Source organism: Schistocerca piceifrons, chromosome 4 (assembly GCF_021461385.2).
Source record: "Schistocerca piceifrons isolate TAMUIC-IGC-003096 chromosome 4, iqSchPice1.1, whole genome shotgun sequence".
NCBI lineage: Eukaryota > Metazoa > Arthropoda > Insecta > Orthoptera > Acrididae > Schistocerca > Schistocerca piceifrons.
Window position 1 is genome coordinate 687,138,197 of NC_060141.1, and position 24,638 is coordinate 687,162,834.

General features: G+C 45.3%; 1 protein-coding gene and 1 pseudogene across 1 annotated transcript in view; one reads left to right on the forward strand and one right to left on the reverse strand.

Annotated features, from left to right (window-relative positions):
• The window catches only part of LOC124795057 (cytotoxic granule associated RNA binding protein TIA1), a 1,004,170-nt gene that overhangs the window by 111,982 nt on the left and 867,550 nt on the right, over positions 1-24,638 (forward strand). The window lies entirely within an intron of this gene.
• On the reverse strand, positions 7,495-7,614 carry LOC124796519 (annotated as a pseudogene).

The window sequence follows — 24,638 nt, forward strand, 5'->3', positions numbered from 1 at the left end:
AAAATGTAAGTTGATGCGAATATTTAGGAAGAACAAACCTGCACTGTTCGGGTACAGTTCTAACTAATGTCATACTCAACACAGTCAAGTCGTTTAAATATCTGGGCATAACGTTGCAAAGAGATATGAAATGGAACGAACATTTGAGAACTGTGGTAAGGAAGATGAATGGTCGACTTGGGAGAATTTTAGGAAAGAGTGGTTCATCTGTAAAGAAGACGACATAAAACGCTGGTGAGCCCTATTCTTGAGTACTGCTCAAGTGTCTGGGATCCGTAACAGGTAGAACTGAAGGAAGACATCGAAACAATTTAGTTTTGCGGAAGAGGTTTGGGAACTCAAATGGGAATCCCTGGAGGGAAGGACACAGTACTGAGAAAATTTAGAGAACCGGCATTTGAAGCTCACTGCCGAACAATTCTACTGCCGCAAAGATACATTGCGAGTAAGGGCCATGGAGATAGTATTCAAGAAATTAGGGCTTATACAGAGGCATATAGAAATTCGTTTTTCCTTGGCTCTTTCTGCAAGTGGAACAGGAAAGGGAATGATTAGTAATGGTACAGGGTACCCTCCACCACACACCGTACGGTGGCTTGCGGAGTACCTGTGTGTTAAAATTACCTGGGTATTAAAATTAAGAACAAGTTCAGTTGGAAAGACCACACAGATAATATTGTGGGGAAGGCGAGCCAAAGGTTGCGTTTCATTGGCAGGACACTTAGAAGATGCAACAAGTCCACTAAAGAGACAGCTTACACTACACTCGTTCGTCCTCTGTTAGAATATTGCTGCGCGGTATGGGATCCATACCAGGTGGGATTGACGGAGGATATCGAAAGGTGCAAAAAAGGGCAGCTCGTTTTATATTATCACGTAATAGGGGAGAGAGTGTGGCAGATATGATACGCGAGTTGGGGTGGAAGTCATTAAAGCAAAGCCGTTTTTCGTCGCAGCGAGATCTATTTACGAAATTTCAGTCACCATCTTTCTCTTCCGAATGCGAAAATATTTTGTTGAGCCCAACCTACATAGGTAGGAATGATCATCAAAATAAAATAAGAGAAATCAGAGCTCCAACAGAAAGGTTTAGGTGTTCGCTTTTCCCGCGCGCTGTTCGGGAGTGGAATGGTAGAGAGATAGTACGATTGTGGTTCGACGAACCCTCTGCCAAGCACTTAAATGTGAATTGCAGAGTAATCATGTAGATGTAGATGAAGGTGTAGAAAAACGACACATTTCGACGCTTCAAAATAAGACCACTCGCCGCTGATTGGCACGGTTTTATTGCCAAAACTCTGCAACTGTGTTTAACCCACCCTCGGTCGTTTCGAAAATTTTGCTCGACTCGACGTACCCTACCGTGTCGTGACCTAGTCTTCTAGATTAATTTCTCAACCGTTTATATCAGTTCCACACGGCAGCCCTACAGCTGAAATATACACCCTTCGTTGTGGTTTGAGTGTAGGCACTGATAAGACAGAGTCAGGTTATCAGACCAACAAAGCTGAGCACCAGGAAGGGAAATAAACACGTTTCAGAATTCCTACGTGAGATACAAAGCGAAAACAGAAGGCCGAGGTCGGCTGCAAAAGGGCGGGACGAGTCGGCACACTCGTCCGTGAGTGAAAATGAGTAGCCGAGACGACTCAGGAAACCAGGAGCTATGAGAGCGGCCGGAGAAGCGCGGGAGGGGTAAAAAAAAAAATTAAAGAAAGTGTATTCCCAGGCTACGGCGCGCAGACGGAAATAAATACCGAAACTTTTGTCGTTAGAGTCTCATTTGCTCCTCGCTGGCCGGGCGGCTGGTGCGGACTTGAAGAAGAGGACGAAGAAGAAGGAAGAAGAAAGAAGAAGAGGCGGTGGCAGAGGAGGCGTGGTGCCCGAATAAGCCCGCCCGTGCCGCGACGGCGACGGCCGCGACGCGCGCCCACCCGCTCGCGCCGGAATAACTCCTTGGCGAGATTTGCATAAGTCGGCGCGCACTAACCAACCCAATGAATATTTATGGATCCGCATTAGGGCGCGCGGGAGTCGCGACGCGCCGTGCCGCGCCGCGACGCGTTTTGGGCGGCGGGGGCGGAGGGGGCGGCGCTGACAAGGCCGCCGGCCGGGGCTGTCGATGGCCCGTGGCGGCCGCCGGCCGGCGCTTCCCGCTGCGGGTCAGCGCGCCGCTAATTGTACCTGTGTGCGCTGCGTACGGCTGCACGGGTACCGTAAACAGACGCCGTGTGCCACTTGGCTCGACGCGATCGTCCGTGAGATTCGGAGCGCCGCAAGTAAAGGCGCCTACCCTACTCCCGTGTCGTCTGTAGCTCGTGGTCAGGTGGCTAGCGTTGCTGCCTCTGGAGCACAGGGTCCCGGGTTCGATTCCCGGCCGTGTTGGGGATTTTCTCTGCCCGGGGACTGAGTGTTTCATCATCATCATTCTTGACAGTTGCTATGTTGGACTGCGCAAAAATTGGGCTGTGTCGCACATTGGGACGTTGTACTGGCACTGATGACAGCGCGGTTGAGCGCCCCACAAGCCAAACATCATGATCCCTTGTCCCTCGAGGTTCGCAAGATATTCGATATCATTCCGCACTCTCGTTTCGTGCAGAATCGTGAACTACCACTCCACTCTCCATTCTTTCTTGAAACAAACGAACACCTAGGTACGAGGGCCATCCAGCATGTAAAGAACACATACCGGGTGATCAAAAAGTCAGTATAAATTTGAAAACTTAATAAACCACGGAATAATGCACATAGAGAGGTAAAAATTGACACACATGCTTGGAATGGCATGGGATTTTATTCGAACCAAAAAAAAAAAACAAAGTTCACAAAATGTCCGACAGATGGCGCTGGACAGCAAAACGTCAGTGACTGCGCATGACAATGAAGCGGAGGGCATTTGCAGTGTGAGCGTTTCAAAAGATGACGGAAGATGACGATTGGTTGAGTAACCTGTTGTGAACCGACGAAGCTCATTTCACGCTCCGAGGGTCTGTCAACGCCCACAACTGCAGAATTTCGGCTACCGAAAATCCTAGAACTGTCGCGGAAACTCCATTTTTTCTTCGAGGAAATGCATGATTCTGGTTTTGTAACTGCTACCGTGACGGGTGAGAGGCACGCCGGTATGTTACAGAACCGCATCATCCCCAGCCAGGCTGACAAACACCTACTGGAACGTACGATGTTTATGCAGCATGGCGCTTCACCCCATATTGCTAGACGCGTGAAAGATCTCTTGCACGCATCGTTTCGTGATGATCGTGTGATCAGCAGCCACTTTCGTCATGCTTGGCCTCCCAGGTCCCCAGACCTCAGTCCGTGCGATTATTGGCTTTGAGGTTACCTGAAATCGCAAGTGTATCGTGATCGACCGACATCTCTAGGGATGCTGAAAGACAACATCCGACGCCAATGCCTCACCATAACTCCGGACATGCTTTACAGTGCTGTTCACAGGATTATTCCGCGACTACAGCTATTGTTGACGAATGATGGTGGACATATTGAGCATTTCCTGTAAAGAACATCATCTTTGCTTTGTCTTACTTTGGCTAATTATTGCGATTCTGATCAGATGAAGCGCCATCTGTCCGACATTTTATGAACTTTTGTATTTTTTTAGTTTTAATAAAACCCCATGTCATTCCAAGCATGTGTGTCAATTTATACCTCTCTATCTACATTATTCCGTGGTTTATTAAGTTTTCAAATTTATACTGACTTTTTGATCACCCGGTACATTCCATGCAATTGTCTTGCGGCAGCCGCTCATTGATTTCTGGTGTTCAGTGTGACGTGGACAACTGCCGGCAGCGGTTGTACGTCGGACGTTGCCACGTGGTAAGCTCAGAGATAGCTTTGACCACGGTTGTGTCGACCGCGAGTCCCACCGAGCGAAAGGTGCGATGTGTTATTCGTTTTCTGCAGACGGAAAACGTTAGGCACTGTGACATTCACCGCATTCTTGTTACCTTTTATGGCGAAGGTATAAAGAATGCAGCCACTGGTGGATAATGTTTACGAATGAGAGAGTAGATGTACATGAGGAAGAGAGATCAGGGCGACCCTCTGACATCTCGGATGCGCTGAAAGAAAAGGTAGAGCGCTATATTCGACAGAATCGACGATTCACCCACGATTAGCGACGTGGATGAACAATGCCAGATAGTGTCCCGTTCCACTGTGCACTAAAATATCACTCAGCACAGTAATGGCTCGGAGCACTATGGGACTTATCATCGATGGTCATCAGTCCCCTAGAACTTAGAACTACTTAAACCTAACTAACCTAAGGACATCACACAACACCCAGTCATCACGAGGCAGAGAAAATCCCTGACCCCGCCGGGAATCGAACCCGGGAAAGCACAGTAATGAGAGGTAGCACAGATGAGGACAGCAAGAACCTTCAGGGTTGATGGTCACGAAGTAGATGACGCTAAGGAATTCTGCTACCTAGGATGCAAAATAAACAGTGACGGACGAGCAAGGAGGACATTAAAGGCAGACGAGGACTGGCAAAAAGAACATTCTTGACCAAGAGAAGCCTACTAGTATCAAACATAGCCCTTAATTTGAGGAAGAAATTTCTGACAATGTACTTTTGGAGCACAGCATTCTATGTAGCGAATCATGGATTGTGGAGAAACCGGAACAGAACAGGATCAAAGCATTTGAGATGTGGTGCTACAGACGAATTTTGAAAATTATATGGACTGATAAGGTAAAGAATGAGGAGGTTCTGCGCAGAATCAGAGAGAAAAAGAATGTGTGAAAAACACTGACAAGCAGAAGGGACAGGATGACAGGACACCTGTTAAGACATCAGGGAATGACTTCCATGGCACTAGAGGGTGCTGTAAAGGGCAAAACTGTCGAGACAGAGATTGGAATACATCCAGCAAATAATTGAGGAGGTAGATTGAAAGTGCTGCTCTGAGATGAAGAGGTTGGCACAGGAGAGCAATTCGTTGCGGGCAGCATCAAACCAGTCGGAAAACTGACGACAAAAAAGAAAAAACTTGGTGTACCACAAAATCTTGGTATCATGGTTGCCACACATGCTCACGGATGACTGTAAAGCTGCGAGAGTGGGTACTGCATTATCGGTCTTGGAGCGTCACTAAACAGATGGCAATACGTTCATTGACCAGTCGTTACAGGAGATGAAACATGGGTTTCTCGTAACGCTTCCTCAATGAAGTGGCTGTCTATGAAGTGGCATCATCCTCACACATGTTCAAACAAACTGCATTAACTCAAAAACCGCTGGGTTTTGTACTATAGGAGAATGAAGAGGTCCTACGCGTCGATTTCATTCCCCGCAACACAACAGTCAATACTTACGCATACTGTGCTATCCTTGAACCGCTGACGAGGCAAGTTCTCGCATGGAACTGATCTGTTACATGACAATGCACGTCCGCATATTGTCCAGCAGACACATCCCTTGCTGCGTCAGAAATTCGGGTGGGACATATGTGAGCATCCTACCTACAGTATTAACCTGGCACCATCTGACTCTTTCCTGTTTCTTAGAGCATCCTCCCTACAGTCTTAATCTGGCTGGCATCGTCGACATTTTCGTGTTTCTGTACTGCTATGAAAGAATATTTTGCTGCAGCAAAACGTCCATTACTTCGTTATTAAGTGGAACCCGTCGACATTAAAAGAATTGTCCAGGTGCGAGTAGGACGCGTGCTCTGAGGATTTTGCACAAAATCTATTTTGCAGACAGACAGGTCATCCAACCTGGGAATCGAGAATAGAGGGTTTTGCACAAACTCTGTTGTGTAGACAGACAGGTCATCCAACCTAGGAATCGAGAATAGAGGGTTTTGCAAAAACGCTGTTGTTTAGACAGTCAGGTCATGGAACCTGGGAATCGAGAATAGAGGGTTTTGCACAAACTCTGTTGTGTAGGCAGACAGGTCATCCAACCTGGGAATCGAGAATAGAGGGTTTTGCACAAACTCTGTTGTGTAGACAGACAGGTCATCCAACCTAGGAATCGAGAATAGGGGTTTTGCACAAACTCTGTTGTTTAGACAGACAGGTCATGTAACCTGGAATCGAGAATAGAGGGTTTTGTACAAACTGTGTTGTGTAGGCAGACAGGTCATCCAACATGGGAATCGAGAATATCGACGACTTTTGTCTGTCATCGACATTCATACATGCAAAATACCGATCCAAGGAATTCTAGGACTTCCGAGAATGTTTCAGTTTTGAGTTCTAAGTCGGATAACAAATGACAAAAGCAATGTTATTTTCGCGTAATGTAAGTACAAATTAAGAGTTTTTCTTTCTTTACTCACACTGTAAAACCTTGCTGCTTCAAAATCTCGTGACTCCAGGTCGATGGGAAGTACCATACAGGTTTTAATGAGTGAGCCTGCGAGTATCAAATTAAGTTACGTAACAGTTGTATATTTTGACTGCACTTAATTAGAGGCTCAAATTTTTTACACCAGCAACGGATCATTGATGTTTGTACGTGATATACATTTCAGCTCGAATGGTCTATCAGTTCCTGAGAAAAAATGCGTTTTAACAGACGGGTGGACAGAGAGAAGACAGGTAGACGGACAACAAGCTGGTCCTACACGGGTTCCATTTTTATCTATTTCTCACGGCACTGTAAAAATTGATTAAGTAATTAATGTTAGTGTGTGAAAACAGCTCATTATTTCAGAAGTGAGTTAATATATTGAATATTTCACGTTAAGCATGTTAACACGTTATCGATAAAGACGCAAAACCATAATTAACTGATGCGCGGGATTAGCCGAGCGGTCTAGGCCGCTGCAGTCATGGACTGTGCGGCTGGTCCCGGCGGAGATTCAAGTCCTCCCTCGGGCATGGGTGTGTGTGTTTGTCGTTAGGATAATTTAGGTTAAGTAGTGTGTAAGCTTAGAGACTGATGACCTTAGCAGTTAAGACCCATAAGATTTCAGACAAAGTTTTAAAAAAAAATTAACTTGCACGTTAATAACTTTTCTCATGACTTGTCTACACTTTTATTATTTCCAAAAATACCTTTCGCGTTTCGACATTCCTCATTTTCAAAGGCAGTGTTATGTCAATCGTATAAAATTGTTTATTAGACACATTGTATCACGTCAACATTCCCAATAACGCGACCAGTGCACTGGTTGTCAAAAAGGAGATAATTGCGATGCAATAAAGGGTACGTCACGGTTCTTTTCAATTGCATCTTTGTTCGTAATAAAAATGGAATAGCGTTACAGTCCCATTATAAACGATACGCTAAAAGTAAACTAAAGTTCGGCCGAACGGGCAACGAATTCCCAAGGGTACCGACCGACCGCCGTGTCATCGTCAGCCCGCAGGCGTCACTGTATGCGGGTATGGAGAGGCGTGAGGTCAGCACACCTCTGGAAGACGTATGTCAGTTTACGAGACCGCAGCCGCTACTTCTCAATCAAGTAGCTCCTCAGTTTGCCTCACAAGGGCTGACTGCACCCCACTTGCCAACAGCGCTCGGCAGACTGGATGGTCAGCCATCCAAGTGCTAGCCCAGCCCGACAGCGCTTAATTTCGGTGATCTGATGGGAACCGGTATTACCACAGCGGGGTAAGGCCGTTGGCATACATGATACGCTAATGAAGTTTATTGAACTGTACACGACAGAGAAAACCGTAGATTTTGGTACAGTGCCAAAGAACCCAAGAGATTCAAGGTTTATCTATTTTTTTTTTCTCTTTGTTGCTGTACTGCATAATTTTCTTGTTTACAGTATTGCCTTTTCCTTCAAGGTCTGTTGCAAAAAAATAAATAAATAAATAAAATGGTTCAAATGGCTCTGAGCACTATGGGATTTAACTTCCGAGGTCCCCTAGAACTTAGAACTAATTAACCTACCTAACCTAAGGACATCACACACAACCATGCTGGAGGCAGGATTCGAACCTGCGACCGTAGCGGTCGCGCGGTTCCAGACTGTAGCGCCTAGAACCGTTCGGCCACTCCGGCCTACAAGGTCTGTTGCCTTGCTCACTGTCAGTTGAGTTTAAATGGGACTACTTACTGTTGCAAGTGAAAAAGTGGTCCGAAACTCCTTATTGACAACCACTTCTTTCGGCACATGAGTAAGGCAAGAAAAACGTGCGGCGTTGTCACAAAATGCGTGCCGAAAAGCAGTAATTGCAGCTGACCAAATAGCTCTGTGCGTATATAGGCTGGCTGCAGAGCCCTGGATGAGGTCCACCACCAGCTTTGTGTGTATGTGTGTGTGTGTGTGTGTGTGTGTGTGTGTGTGTGTGTATCTGCGCCGCCTCCACCCCCGCCCCCACGCCCACACCCTGGCCCCGGATCAGCGCTGTCGCTCAGCGACCCTGCGCGCGCGTCCCGCGGCGGTATCTGCCCGCCTGCCCACACCCTCGTCGCGCCGCTCGCTGCCCCATAATCCGAAAGATAAGCTTTCTAATTGCGGCTAATTTACATGCTAACGATAGCGCGGCAAGGGGGAGGCGCGACCGACGCGGCGCCCCTGTTTGTCACGCGCCGCCGCTCGTCCACGCGCTGCCCGACTGCTCTAGCCTACACACGCTCGTCCACCTACCCCTGTCTCCGCTCAGCATCCACAAACAGCTGCGGTCTTCGTTTAAAGCCTTACTTTTCTGCATGAAAATATTTAATAACTCAATTTGCTATTCTGACGCATTCAACCACACAGCCATCTACACTACTCGCCATTAACATTGCTACACCAAGAAGAAATGCAGATGATAAACGGGTATTCATTGGACAAATATATTATACTAGTGTACAAGTACAGCTGCCCATTCAGCTTCAACACGATACCACAGTTCATCAAGAGTAGTGACTGGCGTATTGTGACAAGCCAGTTGCTAGGCCACGATTGACCAGACGTTTTCAATTGGTGAGAGATCTGGAGAATGTGCTGGCCAGGGCAGCAGTCTAACATTTTCTGTATCCAGAAAGGCCAGTACAGGACCTGCAACTTTCGGTCGTGCATTATCCTAGTGAAATGTAGGGTTTCGCAGTGATCGAATGAAGGGTAGAGCCACGGGTCGTAACACTTACGAAATGTAACGTCCACTGTTCAAAGTACCGTCAATGCGAACAAGAGGTAACCGAGACGTGTAATCAATGGCACCCCATACCATTACGCCGGGTGATACGCCAGTATGGCGATGACGAATACACACTTCCAATGTGCATTCACCGCGATGTCGCCAAACACGGATGCGACCATCATGATGCTGTAAACAGAACCTGGATTCATCCGAAAAAATGACGTTTTGCCATTCGTGCACCCAGGTTCGTCGTTGAGTACACCATCGCAGGCGCTCCTGTCTGTGATACAGCGTCAAGGGTAACTGCAGCCACGGTCTCCTAGCTGATAGTCCATGATGCTGCAAACGTCGTCGAACTGTTCGTGCAGATGGTTGTTGTCTTGCAAACGTCCCCATCTGTTCACACAGGGATCGAGACGTGGCTGCATGATCCGTTACAGCCATGCGAATAAGATGCATGTCATTTCGACTGCTAGCGATACGAGGCCGTTGGGATCCAGCACGGCGTTCCGTATTACCCTCCTGACCCCACCGATCCCATATTCTGCTAACAGTAATTGGATCTCGACCAACGCGAGCAGCAATGTTGCGATACGATAAACCGTAATCGCGATAGGCTACAATCCGACCTTTATGAAAGTCCTTAGCGTGGTGGTACGCGTTTGTCCTCCTTACACGAGGCATCACAACAACGTTTCACCAGGCAACGCCGGTCAACTGATGTTTGTGTATGCCAAATCGATTGGAAATTATCCTCATGTTAGCATGTTGTAGGTGTCGCCACCGGCGCCAACCTTGTGTGAATGGTCTGAAATGCTTATCGTTTGCATATCACAGCATCTTCTTCCTGTCGGTTAAATTTCGCATCTGTAGCACGTCATCTTCGTTGTGTAGTAATTTTAATGGCCAGTAGTGTACATTACCTTCCTCTGTATAAACAGCATAATCTAAGGCTTCTACTTCTACATGATTACTTTGCAGTTCGTACTTAAATGTTGTCGATAAGCGTCCATATATTCTTCCACTCTTAAACAACTCACGGGGAATATGCACGCTAACGTCTCTCCATGTCATCTCTGATTTCTTTTAGAGTGTTATTCATAAGAAACCCCAGGTTTACAGATGCCAACTGAACTCGAAGATCCAAAAAAAAAAAAAAAAAATCACACACGTACCAGTGGTTAGAGCACCTCCCCAAGTTTTTAACTCACAAACAAGTGATCATTGTGGGCATTATTTGTGGTAAGGCGAACGCCAACTCGTACATGCAGTTCACTGAAGTTGTTGACACGTGAACAAATTCGATATTCACACGGAGAGGATGCTTTAGTCTGCACGTTCGAAGGTGGATACCCGCGCGCGTTACGACTTGGCCCTTATTGTCAATCGAATTTTCGGCTATTTATTGTAATTTTTATGCAGTCATCTTCTGAAGCGCTAGAGGTACTTACGAATACCATTTACATTTCTCTTGTCTGGAAAATCTACAAGGGCAATTCATTTAGTAATGTCCGATAGGATGCGAAATGGAAACCGTAGCGAAAGATCAAAAATGTTTTATTTCCAACACAAAACCAATGTGAAAATCAAAAAATTTTTGTTTGCAACAGTTAGCTACAACTTCCAGCTACTTCTCCACACAGTCGTCACTCCGACCTAAACATTTGTAGTAGCGTTGTACCAATATTCCAGGACGCTCGTAATAGAGGGCAGCCGTCTGTGCTTTCCGCTGCCTGTTGTCTGTGTGAAAATGTTGTCTTTATAGTCATCGGTTCATTTGAGCAGAGATGAAACTCAGAAGGACCCAAGTCCAGGCTGTATGGTGGGTGGTAAAACACTTCCCATTGAAAACATAGAACCGAGCGAGGTGGCGCGGTGGTTAGCACACTGGACTCGCATTCGGGAGGACGACGGTTCAATCCCGTCTCCGGCCATCCTGATTTAGGTTTTCCGTGATTTCCCTAAATCGCTTCAGGGAAATGCCGGGATGGTTCCTTTGAAAGGGCACGGCCGATTTCCTTCCCCATCCTTCCCTCACCCGAGCTTGCGCTCCGTCTCTAATGACCTCGTTGTCGACGGGACGTTAAACACTGATCTCCTTCTCCTCCATTGTAAACATAGAATGAGCTTCCCAATTGCCCTGCAGAATTGTCATAAAGAAAGAAATGCGCGACAGTTACGTTATGTGGGTTGCATGAAATCAGGCGAAAGCTCTGCACAGGCACTCATACTTGGTGGGAGACACTGCTTTCTATGCATATTTAGGCGCTCTCTGTACGCTCAGAAATGAAGGAGCGAAGTGACTCGATATACAGACATAAGTGTCCAACACGATTGTGCAAAGGTTTATCGTATTTTCACTGTGGTTTGCAATTCGCAGCCTTAATAAACGAATAGCCCATGTATTCATGTCTAATATTACGGAAGAATAGCATTCAGCTGTGCATGACACTAGTAGGCAGGTACTTTTATATAGTTGTGATATCTGAGTGACGTCAGTACCAACTGGGTAAGCAACCTGTACCTACGAGGGGAAGGCATTCCGAAAAATCTATGGGCCCATTTACAATCCCATGGAAGATAAATGAGAACTAAGAAAGAAATATGACCTGACCAGAAGTCTGGAAAGCCACGCATTGATCGGATATTGCGGCAGAGGAGGCTATAGTGGTCTGACTATGTTTTTCGAGCTGAAGCATCTCTCCCTAACCAAGTCCTCCAGTCTCGGCCTGCAGGAAAACGCCCAAGAGGACGTCCAGGGACGCGACGGAAGGATCCTATATTAACAATCTTTAAACAAGTGGAGCCGATAGTGATGGAATATGAAGCTAGATCGACAACGATGGACTGCCACTTGCACTTGGTATCTTCCCCCTTGGGCCGACTACCGTTTATTATTCTGGTTCTTGTAGTGTGTTCTTATATACACATATTTAATAGTGTACCGGTTTTGTACTTTCCTTCTGAAGTGTGATTCTATCTTTTGTTTTCTGCTTGGATCCTTAAGGAACCGTTAACGCAATAAATTGTTGCTAGTTTAGAAGTTGAAGCCCTATTCTGAAGGAATCCTGTATAAAAGTTATACACAAAGGCTTAGTCATACTATTAAGACTCAGTTTCAATAAATTTTAGTGTAAAAATATTGTACTGCTGTTAACTTACGTAATAGACAATCGAAGATTAATCTCTGCAACCCAAAACGCAGTTTAGATAACAAATAGCGACGTAATCTGTGGACAAACAGCTCTACTTCGCCAGAGCAATAAGATATGTGTGATTGATGGTATGATACTTCTTGTAGAGGCACTAACATTAGGAAATGAGAAATGTCTTTTTCATAGATCCAAGACTATTAGGAAACCAGATGGGTCTCACCTGAGTTCGAACCTGGACGTTTGCCATTCGCAGCGAAATCCATCATCACGACGCTGTCTTTTCATCGCCGACAGTATAGAAAATTAATTTCGGTCAGTATCAGGTTGCATTACACTCATCACTCCCGATTTTTCCATTGGTTACCGACTCTGATCTGTGATGCCTGCCGGCCGCTGGTGGCCGAGCGGTTCTGGCGCTACAGTCTGGAACCGCGCGACCGCTACGGTCGCAGGTTCGAATCCTGCCTCGGGCATGGATGTGTGTGTTGTCCTTAGGTTAGTTAGGTTTAAGTAGTTCTAAGTTCTAGGGGACTTATGACCTCAGCTGTTGAGTCCCGTAGTGCTCAGAGCCATTTGAACCATTTTTGTGATGCCTGTTTTCCTAAAGTTTTTGAATTTTTCATAGGTGTCTCGGGATTGTTGCATATGTGATATGGACATAATTATTAGTGGTGTAAATTGTAGATAGAATGAAGAAATCCTATATTCCGCGAACAGAACTTCACGTATATGATTGATGTGCCCATACCTACCATGACTGTACTCTAAATTTTACATAGGATGTCATTACGTGTTGCTCTTTTCGTACTGCTGTGTGGATAAAGAAATTTTGCAATCATTCAAAACAGTTTTTGTGAGATGTGCTTGATAATATCAAAGAAGACGGATTAGTTAACCGTTAATTAAATGGAATATCCACCACCTGGTTGTAAACTACTGTTCACGTATTACATACAGTCGCGATTTCAGTTTCATAGTAAATCTCAGGTGTATGTTGAAATGTCACAAGATATCCCCCTGAATTGTCGGAATAACACACATCTCTTCTGAAAGAGTGTTCACACCATACCAAACAAAAAGATTCGAGCAAGAAATTTATTTGTTTCAAGGATTACAATGTTTTACAGCCTGTATATTTTCGATCCTAAAACCCTGAAGCACCTTGTATACGTAATTGAAGACCATAGGCTGATGTGCCTCAGGAAGACTAATTGGTTTCCTAGTTGCCTCCGTTAGTTGACGGATCAATACTGTGTGAATGGTAACACTAAAAATTTTGAATGCTCTATTTTTCTCCCTCGGGCATGTGACGAGTTTTGCTGATGAATGGAAACGAAATCGTTATCGTGTATGGCGTTTCTCCAATTATGAGATGGAGGAATATAATGAAAGCTATCCGCCTGGTCCCAGACCCTCAATTGTGAGCACTCCAAGAGTTATTCTACTCCGGCTCAGGTAAAATTAGTCGCAACTGGGGCCTAACATTCAAATCGACAAATAAGCGCAACGGATATACAAACTGAAATTTTCAGTGATTTTGCCTTGGATCTTTATCTGGTTGCGTACGTGGCTAACTTCTTCCCTACTCGCTATCTCAAGTTCAGCTTTCTCGGAGACGTGGAGCAAATATTAGCCACCGAAGCTCAGCGTCGTCAAAATTAGGCTTACCAACTGATGATACAGATGGCTACTATTCTCTCCAAATTTATAGTCTGTGTTCAGTCAAATCTGAGTTTAATCAGAAGCGGTCACTTCAATATAGATTGTATGACGATAGTCACAGTAGCTGTTCTTAACAACACGAGACAGTGAAATAAATGGAAAACTTGGCAGTAAATTCCGTCTGCAAACTTTATAGTTTTTAGTACCCCAAAAGTCCAAAAAGTTTTGAACCTGGATCAATAACAGATAGGGAGAAGTTAAGACAGTGGTTTTGATGCTTCAGACTCTCTACAGAGTCTCCCCCCACCCAAGTACAATTCACAGGACCTTTGTACAACCATGTGAAATGCTCATAAAAGTCCTTCGCAGTACCTTGGCTGTCGTTTACGTCGTCAAAGCGTTTAGCCTTCAGGTGAATTTCTCCACTTCCTCTTTTTGTTATAGATTCGTATTAATAACACCAAGTATCAACACCCGTGACGATTTTTTTCTCAGAAAAGAATTGTCCGCAGTTTTGCAGTGTCCACACGCCTTTGTTTTCATTCGGGAGTGAAGGCGAGCGGTACAGACTTTGCACACGCTTTCCTTTCCTTCAAAGCATTCTGGATAATATCTTGAACACTTGATGTAGAGTAGTTCAGTTCATCGCTGCATTGCGATTTGTGTCTGTGCCGCAACAATGCTGCCAAATTACGGCCTCATGTCCACTATTTAACACTGTCTGCTTACAGTTAACTAATAGAATGCACATCCGGTGTGTCACATTACGGCCTCATACCCACTATTTAACACCGTCTGCTTACAGTTAACTGATTGAACCCACATCTGGTGTTTACAGCCTGGTGTTGAAGCTTCCAGCGTAATTACTGCCCTGACATCGTTTATACACCGGGAATAAAGTCAATCTCGGAACGTTTTGGATGGGCTGTGTATGCCAGTGTATAAGGTGAGTTCAAAATGTTTCGGTTCGAAGGCTGTACAGCCCAGAATCAGCTAAAATCGCCATGAATATTGTGGCAGTCATTCCAGCAGGTTGAAAACCCCGCTTGGTAAAATAGTACAACTCCTGCTGAGTGAAGAAGTCCGTAGCTGCCTGCTACACATCCTCGTGCCTGCCCTATACACATTCTTCATTTTCCTATGGATGTTTTCCGGTGTTTGCCCTTCCTCAAAAAAATTGGTCTGAGCACTATGGGACCTACCTTCTGAGGTCATCAGTCCCCTAGAACTTAGAACTACTTAAACCTAACTAACTTAAGGACATCACACACATCCATGCCCGAGGCAGGATTCGAACCTCCGACCGTTGCGGTCGCGCTGTTCCATTCTGTAGTGCCTAGAAACGCTCGGCCACCCAGGAAGGCGGCCATTCCTCAGCGAAGAACATAATAATAGGACGTTGGCCATGTTTGGAGACATTTGATAGTAACGTCGCCACAGTTCATGTATGCATTGACCGGACGCTCTTCGGAAAGACACGAATACTATATTAATCTCTTATCTACGTGTTGGTGCTTATATACGCGCATCGGAATCGCGCTGCGTTGCATATACGCTGCAGCAACGGCCTCAAAAGGAAACTTTTTCAACGAACCTTATACATTTCGAAGTCAGAATTTCTTTTCTAGGGCTTTCTGATGTCATTGCGACATCAAAACTCTAAGAATGGTCTTAAGTGAACTTGTTGATTCCACGTTTTCAACGTTCACAGTTCAAAAACAGATAAAAACAGCAAGTCCTGATGATAAAACTGAGACTTGAAAATGTGTCCAGTCATAGTAAAGGGACAATAAACGAAATTTGTTACGAAGTTTGCCAAACAACAAGACCTAGGCTGGAGAGTCTCTAGGTGATGAGATGCTATAATTTGCCCCCCTCTTATCCACTGGTGACACAATTCCGTTTTTCTGTTACGCACTTTCTTTCAGTAGAAACATGGTTCACAGAACCATGTGAGAATGGAGGGCGCTAAGATTCTGAGATGTAACAGAATTGTCTTCCGTGCAAAACATCGCCGCTGACGTGCCCTCGAAGGAAACAAGCCACTCGGCTTGAGGGACAACTCTTCCGGAACGGCGAACGAAGAAGTGATGGATTCGACAGCCATCCAATTTGAAATCTTAACTTCCGGAGTCATTGATAGACGCCCTCGTATTGACACAGAGAGAAATTACGGCCCAGGCCGGCGCCGCCGTCGGCTCGAAATTGAAAGCCGGTAATGTAGAATTAATTGCACGCGCGTTCAGGGAGAATCAAGTGTTCGATTACCGCAGGGACGGCTTGTTCATATCTGCCCGAGAGGGTGGCTGCCCTGAGGACTCCACCCCCGCCCATATCTTATTGACTGCGGGGGCGGCGGCGGCGGCGGTGGCGCCGACGAAGCGCTCGATTTGATTTACGAGTTTCCTATGAAGAATGAGCGCCGTGAAGGCGGCAGTTTTTTGCAGCCCCTCCTGCGAGCAGGCTGCGGCGCTAATGCGCGCGACGTCGGCAGGACGCCGGGGCACCTGCCGCTGCGGGGGCGGGGGAGGTGCCTTCCTCCGCCCCCGCAGCGGCTGCAGCTGCCACCTGGTGCTGGCCGCGTCCTCACCGCCTCCGTCGCGAACGGGGCCCAGAGGTGGATGTTTCGAGGTAAACGTCGTGTCCTTAGCCAGTGTATGGTGCTGACCAGCCTTCTTTAATAAACTGTCCGGTCAAGTTAATGTGACCACCTTTCAGAGACCTAAATAACCATCTTCTACAAAAAGGTCCACGCGAGACGTGCAGGTAGACAGTCAGTGTGGTTCCAGAAGGTGCCGACGAGTAAGTGAAGACATGCCGATTCCAGTGCTATGGTCAGCTGCGCTAAGTTTCCCGGCTGAGAATCCGTGCCCGATTCAGGTGGTCCCACAGTTTCTCGATTGGGTTGAAATCCGAGTATTTAGTTTGCTAGGGAATACGATTAACTCATACTGGTACTCTTCGAATGAGACACGTGCATTGCGAGCTGTGTGACACGCTGCATTGTTCTGCTGGAAGGTGCTATCTTGCCGAGGGAAAACAAACTGCATGTTGGTGTGGACATGGTCCCCAGTGACAAATGCATACTTGTGTGAACGATTTTGCCTTCCTGAGTGACGAGGTCACCCAGGCAGTGCCCTCCATCCTGGACACTTCCAACGATTGCTGACGCGGAGACTCACTTTCAGATAGATTTGGGAGGTAGGAGACGAGGAACTGGCAGAACTGAAGCTATGAGGACGGGTCGTGAGTCGTGCTTGGATAGCTCAGATCGTAGAGCACTTGCCCGCGAAAGGCAAAGGTCCCGAGTTCGAGTCTCGGTCCGGCACATAGTTTTAATCTGAAAGGAAGTTTCATATCAGCGCACACTCCGCTGCAGAGTGAAAATCTCATTCCAGCTGACGATAGGTTTCGAGTGTGGCGCAGAGCCAACGAAGCCATGGACCCATGTCGTCAAGAAGGCACTATGCAAGCTGGCGGTGGCTCCATAATGGAGTAGGCTGTGTTTACATGGAATAAACCGATCACTGGTTGGAAATGGTTATGTCTGGCTACTTACAGACCATCTACACCGATTCATGATCTTCATGTCCCCAAACAACGGTGGCATTTTTGTGGATGACAATGTACCATGTCACCCGGTCACAACTGTTTGCGATTAGTTTTAAGAACATTCTGGATAGTTAGAGCGAATTATCAGGCCATCCGTCGAACATTCATGGCAAGTTCGTGCTCAGAATCCTGCCCCAGCAACACTATCGCAATTATGGTCGGCTATATGCGCAGCGCGGCTCAATATTTCTGCGTGGGACTTTCAAAGACTTATTGAGCCCGTGCCATGTCGATTTGTTTCACTAGACCGGGTAAGATGTGGTCCGACACGATTTTCGGAAGTACCCCACGACCTCAGTCACCTCAGGTCATGTCTTTTTCCTAAAAATGCTAAGAAGATATTGCGCTACGTTTGGTCCATTTCTCGTCTCTCTTCTCTCACAGTGTTCATTCAGAGAGCTTACGAAATGGAATGATAGTATATCTAAAGTTCAATGACAGAAATAGCAATTACAGTAAAAGTATACAATGTGACCAAAATTCACGTATATAGAAGAAAATATCGCTTAAACAAGTCCCCGTGCGAGTGAAATGTGGTTCTTTTATACTTAAGACTATAGGAAAGAATTATAAGTGGATGACACAAGCCAGTATTTATGATACAAACACTTTGGGGCAACTAATATGACTTCAAGTTTGTGACATCATCACAATTCGCTTTATTATACCTCTCTACTTTAATCTTTGGCAGACGCTACACTGATAGTTGAGTTTTATCTTTGACAGGATTATCTCTACCGATTTCCGGCGTATAGCCCATCAGTCGGTAAGGCTCAACGTAACCGAGGCACCGCTGAATGTGTCCAACGTATCTCTGTACGAAACGTTATGAACAAAAGCAAATTCATGGACTAACCAGAAAACCCGGAAGACTGATCTTGATATTGCTCTAATTCGGTAGTAAATAACCGTGCGATACGAGTCCATCCTCTGCCGCCGGCACGGCGGACAGCTCCCCTTGGGAGCCGCCTTTGCGGTGGCGCCGAGTAACCGCATCAGCGGGCAGGGCTATTCGCCGCCGGCTGGGGCCGCTAAACAGGTAAGCGCGGCCCGCCCCCGCCGCCCCCTCCGCCCCCGCCGCCTCCATCGCTGCGGCCGCTAATGAGCTGTGCGGCCAGACCGATCCGGAATGCAGCGTCTGCCCACCTGCCGGCCGCATCGCATTCCAACAGCGCATATCGGCACAACCGCACCGCTGCATTAAGCCTACTGCAGTCGGCACGAGGTGCCATCCAGTAACCGCTGCGCCGCTCCCCACCACGAGCGTCTGCCCGAATCGCTGAAGGCGAACCTGCTTACACACGTATATTCGAGTCATTACACAGTACTACCGTGAAGTTACAAACGACATATGCGACCGTAATGAAAAAATGCAATACTGCCCATTAAAATTGCTACACCACGAAGATGACGTGCTGCAGACGCGAAATTTAACCGACAGGAAGAAGATCCTGTGAGATGCAAATGATTAGCATTTCACAGCATTCACACAAGGTTGGCGCCGGTGGCGACACCTACAACGTGCTGACGTGAGGAAAGTTTCCAACCGATTCTCATACACAAACAGCAGTTGACCGGCGTTGCCTGGTGAAACGTTTTTGTGATTCATCGTGTAAAGAGAAGAGATGCGTACCATCATGTTTCCGACTTTGAAAAAGGTCGGATTGTAGCCTATCGCGATTGCGACTTATTGTATCGCGACATTGCTGCTCGCGTTGGCCGAGATCCAATGACTGTTAGCAGAATATTGAATCGGTGGGTTCAGGAGGGTAATACGGAACGCCGTGCTGGATCCCAAAGGCCTCGTATCACTAGCAGTCGAGATGACAGGCATCTTATCCGCATGTCTGTAACGGATCGTGCAGCCACATCTCGATCCCTGAGTCAACAGATGGGGAAGTTTGCAAGACAACAACCATCTACACGAACGGTTTGACGAGACCATGGCTGCGGTTACCCTTGACGCTGCAACACAGACAGGAGCGCCTGTGATGGTGGAGTCAACGACGAACCTGGGTGCACGAATGGCAAAACGTCATTTTTGCGGATGAATACAGGTTCTGTTTACAGCATCATGACTGTCGCATCCGTGGTTTGGCGACATCGCGGTGAACGCACACTGGAAGCGTGTATTCGTCATCGCTGTACTGGCGTATCACCTTGCGTGATGGTATGGGGTGCCACTGGTTACACATCTCGGTTACCTCTTGTTCGCACTAACGGCACTTTGAACAGTGGACGTTACATTTCAGACGTGTTACGACCCGTGGCTCTACCCTTCATTCGATCCCTGCGAAACCCTGCCGGCCGAAGTGGCCGTGCGGTTAAAGGCGCTGCAGTCTGGAACCGCAAGACCGCTACGGTCGCAGGTTCGAATCCTGCCTCGGGCATGGATGTTTGTGATGTCCTTAGGTTAGTTAGGTTTAACTAGTTCTAAGTTCTAGGGGACTAATGACCTCAGCAGTTGAGTCCCATAGTGCTCAGAGCCATTTGAACCAATTTTTTTTTTTTTTTTTTTGCGAAACCCTACATTTCACCAGGATAATGCACGACCGCATGTTGCAGGTCCTGTTCGGACCTTTCTGGATACAGAAAATGTTCGACTGCTGCCCTGGTCAGCACATTATCCAGATCTCTCACCAGTTGAAAACGTCTGGCCAATGGTGGACGAGCAACTGGCTCGTCACAATACGCCAGTCACTACTGTTGATGAACTGTGGTATCGTGTTGAATCTGCATGGGCAACTGTACCTGTCCACACCATCCAAGCTCTGTTTGACTCAATGCCCAGGCGTATCAAGACCGTTATTACGGCCGCAGGTGGTTGTTCTGGGTACTGATTTCTCGGGATCTATGCATCCAAATTGCTTGAAAATATAATCACGTATCATTTCTAGTGTAATATATTTGTCCAAAGAATACCCGTTTATCATCTGCATTTCTTCTTGGTGTAGCAATTTTAATGTCCAGTAGTGTATGTGCAGTCTGCCAAATGTTGAATAGGTCGCTAAGAAACTGACCATAAGCAGACCTGCATTGTTCATCACTACTACAACATGTAACTCTTGTACCGAGGGGTTATAATTAACGCGTAGCCACTCACGGAGATACAGTGTGGGCTGTAATTATCATATGGCACCGAAACTTGTTGGATACTCTAATGTGTTAACGCAGAGCTGGTGGAAAAAAATTAGTTCCAATTTTGGCCATCAGGTGCATATTTGGCGCTGTGATAGCAAGGAAGATGTATAGGAATGTTTCCATCTGTAATGGATTAGGAAAGGGGCGAGAGCAGAAAAGGTCTTCATGAAGAGAATACATCAAAAGGGGGTCTGTCAGGTGTACTGTGACGACTGCACTTTATCTAATGTTTTGTCGTTGCTGTGAGTCTATTCTATTATTTATTATATAAATTACCTAGTGGATAACGTCGGAAGTATAATGAGGCCTTTCGAGAATGATGCTATTGAACAAAGGAAGTTACAGCGCTAGAAAACTTTAGCGAACTCAAGTAAGACCTTTAGAGTATCGACACTTGGTGTAGGGACTGACTATTAACCCTCAACATAAACAAATCTAACGTACTGCACATAAATAGACAGTAAAACTCATTATTGTTTGGTTGTAAGGTCCCAGAATAATACCTGAAAGCAGTCGCATCCTTTAAATATCTGCGCGTGTGCATACAGAGCGATTTACAGTTTAGCAACTACATGAAATCCGTAGGCATAGCTCACAAAATACTTGAAACTTCCTGGCAGATTAAAACTGTGTGCCGGACCGAGATTCGAAGTCGGGACCTTTGCCTAACGCGGACAAGAGCTCTGTCATCTGAGCGCCCTAAGCACAACTCACGCACTACCCGTCCTCACAGCTTTAATTCCAAAGTTTTAATCTGCCAGGAAGTTTCATATCAGCGCATACTCCACTGCAGAGTGAAAATTTCATTCTGGCACAAAATATTTGTCCAGCAGGCTCTTTTACAAAGCGCGGAAGCCCCATGGAAATACTCATCCAACTCCAGCGGCAGATACTACAGGAGAGGGCTGGCATCACGGAATGGTTTACTGTTAAAGTCCCAAGCGCTTACATTCACAGAAGAATCAGCCAATGTATTGCTTCCTCCTACGTCAATCTCGCGAAAAGTCTATTAAGATAGAATTAGAAAGATTCGAGTTCACATATAATTTCACCAACAGTTCTTTTTTCCCAAGGACTATTCATGAGTCGAATAGGACAGGGGCTAAACGGCAATACAAACCAAGGTAAGTATACTCCGCACCACATCTTACAATTTAAACGTATTGAGATATCAGAAGCAAATCCAATAATAATTATATTGGCTGTGACTACTGTTTCAATCATCACTTAGCTCTGGGTAACTAATAATGTTATTAAAAATAAATTTTGAATCATCACTTAGCTCTGGGAGACTCGTAATGTTAGTAAAAATAAGATTAAGTAGGGCAGCTTCGGACAGTTCCTATGATAGCAGCAGGATGCAAGATGAAAGAATTACAAAAAAAGAAAACTAGCAGGAAGGACGAATTAATGAGAAAAATAACAAAATCTAGAGAAAAAGTAACCACAAAAGAACTGAAGATTTCCTTTGCTATTGAGAAAAGTCCATTTATTCATCATTGTGACAAAGGTGGGATTTAAGAAGATTCTAAAAAAAATTATGCTGTTCGTTGAGATGAAATAGTTGTGACTGTTTGACAGAGGCATGCTCCAAGTGATGTTCGAGACGAATTCTGCCCGTTTCGTGATTAAGGTGTTTACTCCGCGCGGAAGTATAAGCTACGAATGAAATTGCTAGATAACGATCGACGTGCTTCACAACGTTAACGGGAAACTTTTTTTCCATGTTTGCTAAACCCATCTTCCCGGAACTTGTTTGTCATGCGGTGCTGTTGAAAGGAGATAACTCGTTGCTATACTAATTAAATCGCTCACTGAAGTGGATACTTTATGAGGGATACTGAAACGAAAATATCGACAACGTATGTTTAAATTAATTGCTATCGGTTGTTCTTTAATTACCAATTTCGCGCTGAATACTTCGCCTCGATTAACGTGAAAAGGACAGAGAGTTTTATAAAGTGGAGATTACTTCGAAATTGGATCTAGCATAGATACCGCAGGGAAAAACAATACATTTATCGACAAACTTGCTGCACAATTTTTCACCTGACGCTGTGTAAACTTCCAAAACGAGTTACGGCCATAAAACGTAAAACAACTTGTGTCAATTTTAGAGAGCTGTACGAAATTAAGTTATCATTTCCTTTTATGTCGAGAAACTTACTGTTGCAAGAGAGAGAAAGAGATTACTCACTCACTCTTCTTGTAAGGATCAGAGTAGGAATCAGTAGCCGGATCATTCGTTCTGATTTGCGACACTGTCATTCGCACCACGGTAAATGTCAAGCAATGACGTTACTCAGTTTCTAAAAAGGGGCTACTTCTGAACAAGAGCACCTGCTGTGGGCGACGCGTACGAAAGACAATGAGCGGAGATCGAAGTATTTGTAACCGTGTAAACCGGAAAGACAGGCAGAAAACGCGTGAGTGGCGGAAACGATGTTGCCAATGATATCCTTCGGACTCTGTATGAAGGCTGGTGAACCAGCAAAGAATTGCGTTGTCAACATGTGGAGACTATCATCCTACATTTGATGTCTGCTACTAATCTCTAAAGAATATTTTATGTAAATAAATCAACACTATACCCATTCCGAAAATTAGGTTCTCAGTGTTGATTCTCACTCAGACTTGGAAGAAACAGATAGCTTAAAATTTGATCTTACATGTCATATTGTTTCACTTCCCATATTAATGTCACAGCAGATTACAATTTTGCTTATAGTCAAAGTTATTACAAATTTGAAAAATAATTGAGCAATGTCAGGTAACCCTAATATTTTGATCGTAAAACGTACTAAGCCGATAATTTACGTGTGCTGTTAAATTTGTCATGAGTCTCATTTTTGAAACTTCTCAATACTTTCGTCTTTCTTTGGTTCATTCCCAATCCACATGCCGTGCACAGCCGAATTAATTTCATTCATCCTGTCCTGTAGTTGTTCCTGAGTTTCACAGAGCAAACAATATCATCAGCGAATAGTTGTATCGAATTTGTTTCGTCCAGCATTTTAATCCCAGTTCTGAAATGTTCTTTGATTTTATTCATTGCTTCTTCGATGTCCAGGCTGAACAATACATCAGAAAGACTATCTTATACCCTTTTCAAGTTGATCGTTTATTTTTTGGTCTTCCATACTTTCTGTTCTATCTTTGTTCTTGTACGTAAGGTATATTACCCGTGTTCCCCTATACTGTATAGAAGGGAGTCATGCAGCATCGGCCGGCTTACAGTATCGGCCACTACTGTGATTTCCCGCTCCCTCTCCAAACGGCCAAAGTATACAGTAAATAGAAGGAAGATTACGTATCCATGTGCACTAGAGTTGGGTACCTTCTTCCTCTCTTCAGTGGTTCATCTCCTCTGAGTGTTTGATGGTGCAGCTGAAGCTCTTAGCGCAAGGAAGATATTCAGAGGCTTGTTGTACCCGTTTTTAGGGTAAGAGACTAACTTCATTGCCATGGTTTGGCTATCTAAGTAATGTAAGGAAAAACATCTAACAAAATTTTCATGATAATTTCTATAAAAGAACGTACAATATGACTAGTCTGTACTGCACGTTTGTTGTGTAGTAGCGGGCACCTGATTGTCTCTCAGTGTCGGTCAGAAGCAATTTCAAATTTTAAATTATATCTTCTTCTTCTCAGATTGATGATATGGTGGAAAGTGAGAAGAGAGTAGGAGGAAAATGGAATGAAGGGTGCACGAAAATAGCTATGAGCAAGTTAATGTCTAATAAAATCACCGCGAAGCAGGCAACTGAAGCATTTTCAACAATTATGAAATAAAAAGATTTCCATTATAGTGGATAGATTAAAGCTGAAAAAATAAAGCTGACCTTACCTCAGGTGTTCCAAAATAAAGCAGAAACGTGAATGGTGATCACGGGAAGCCAATTACAAAGTGGCGAAGAAAACTGCAATTTATTGGAAGTAGTGGTCAACAGAAGAAACTTGAAAGTGCGTTATGTGTTTGGAGCCATTTGAAGAAGACTAGGT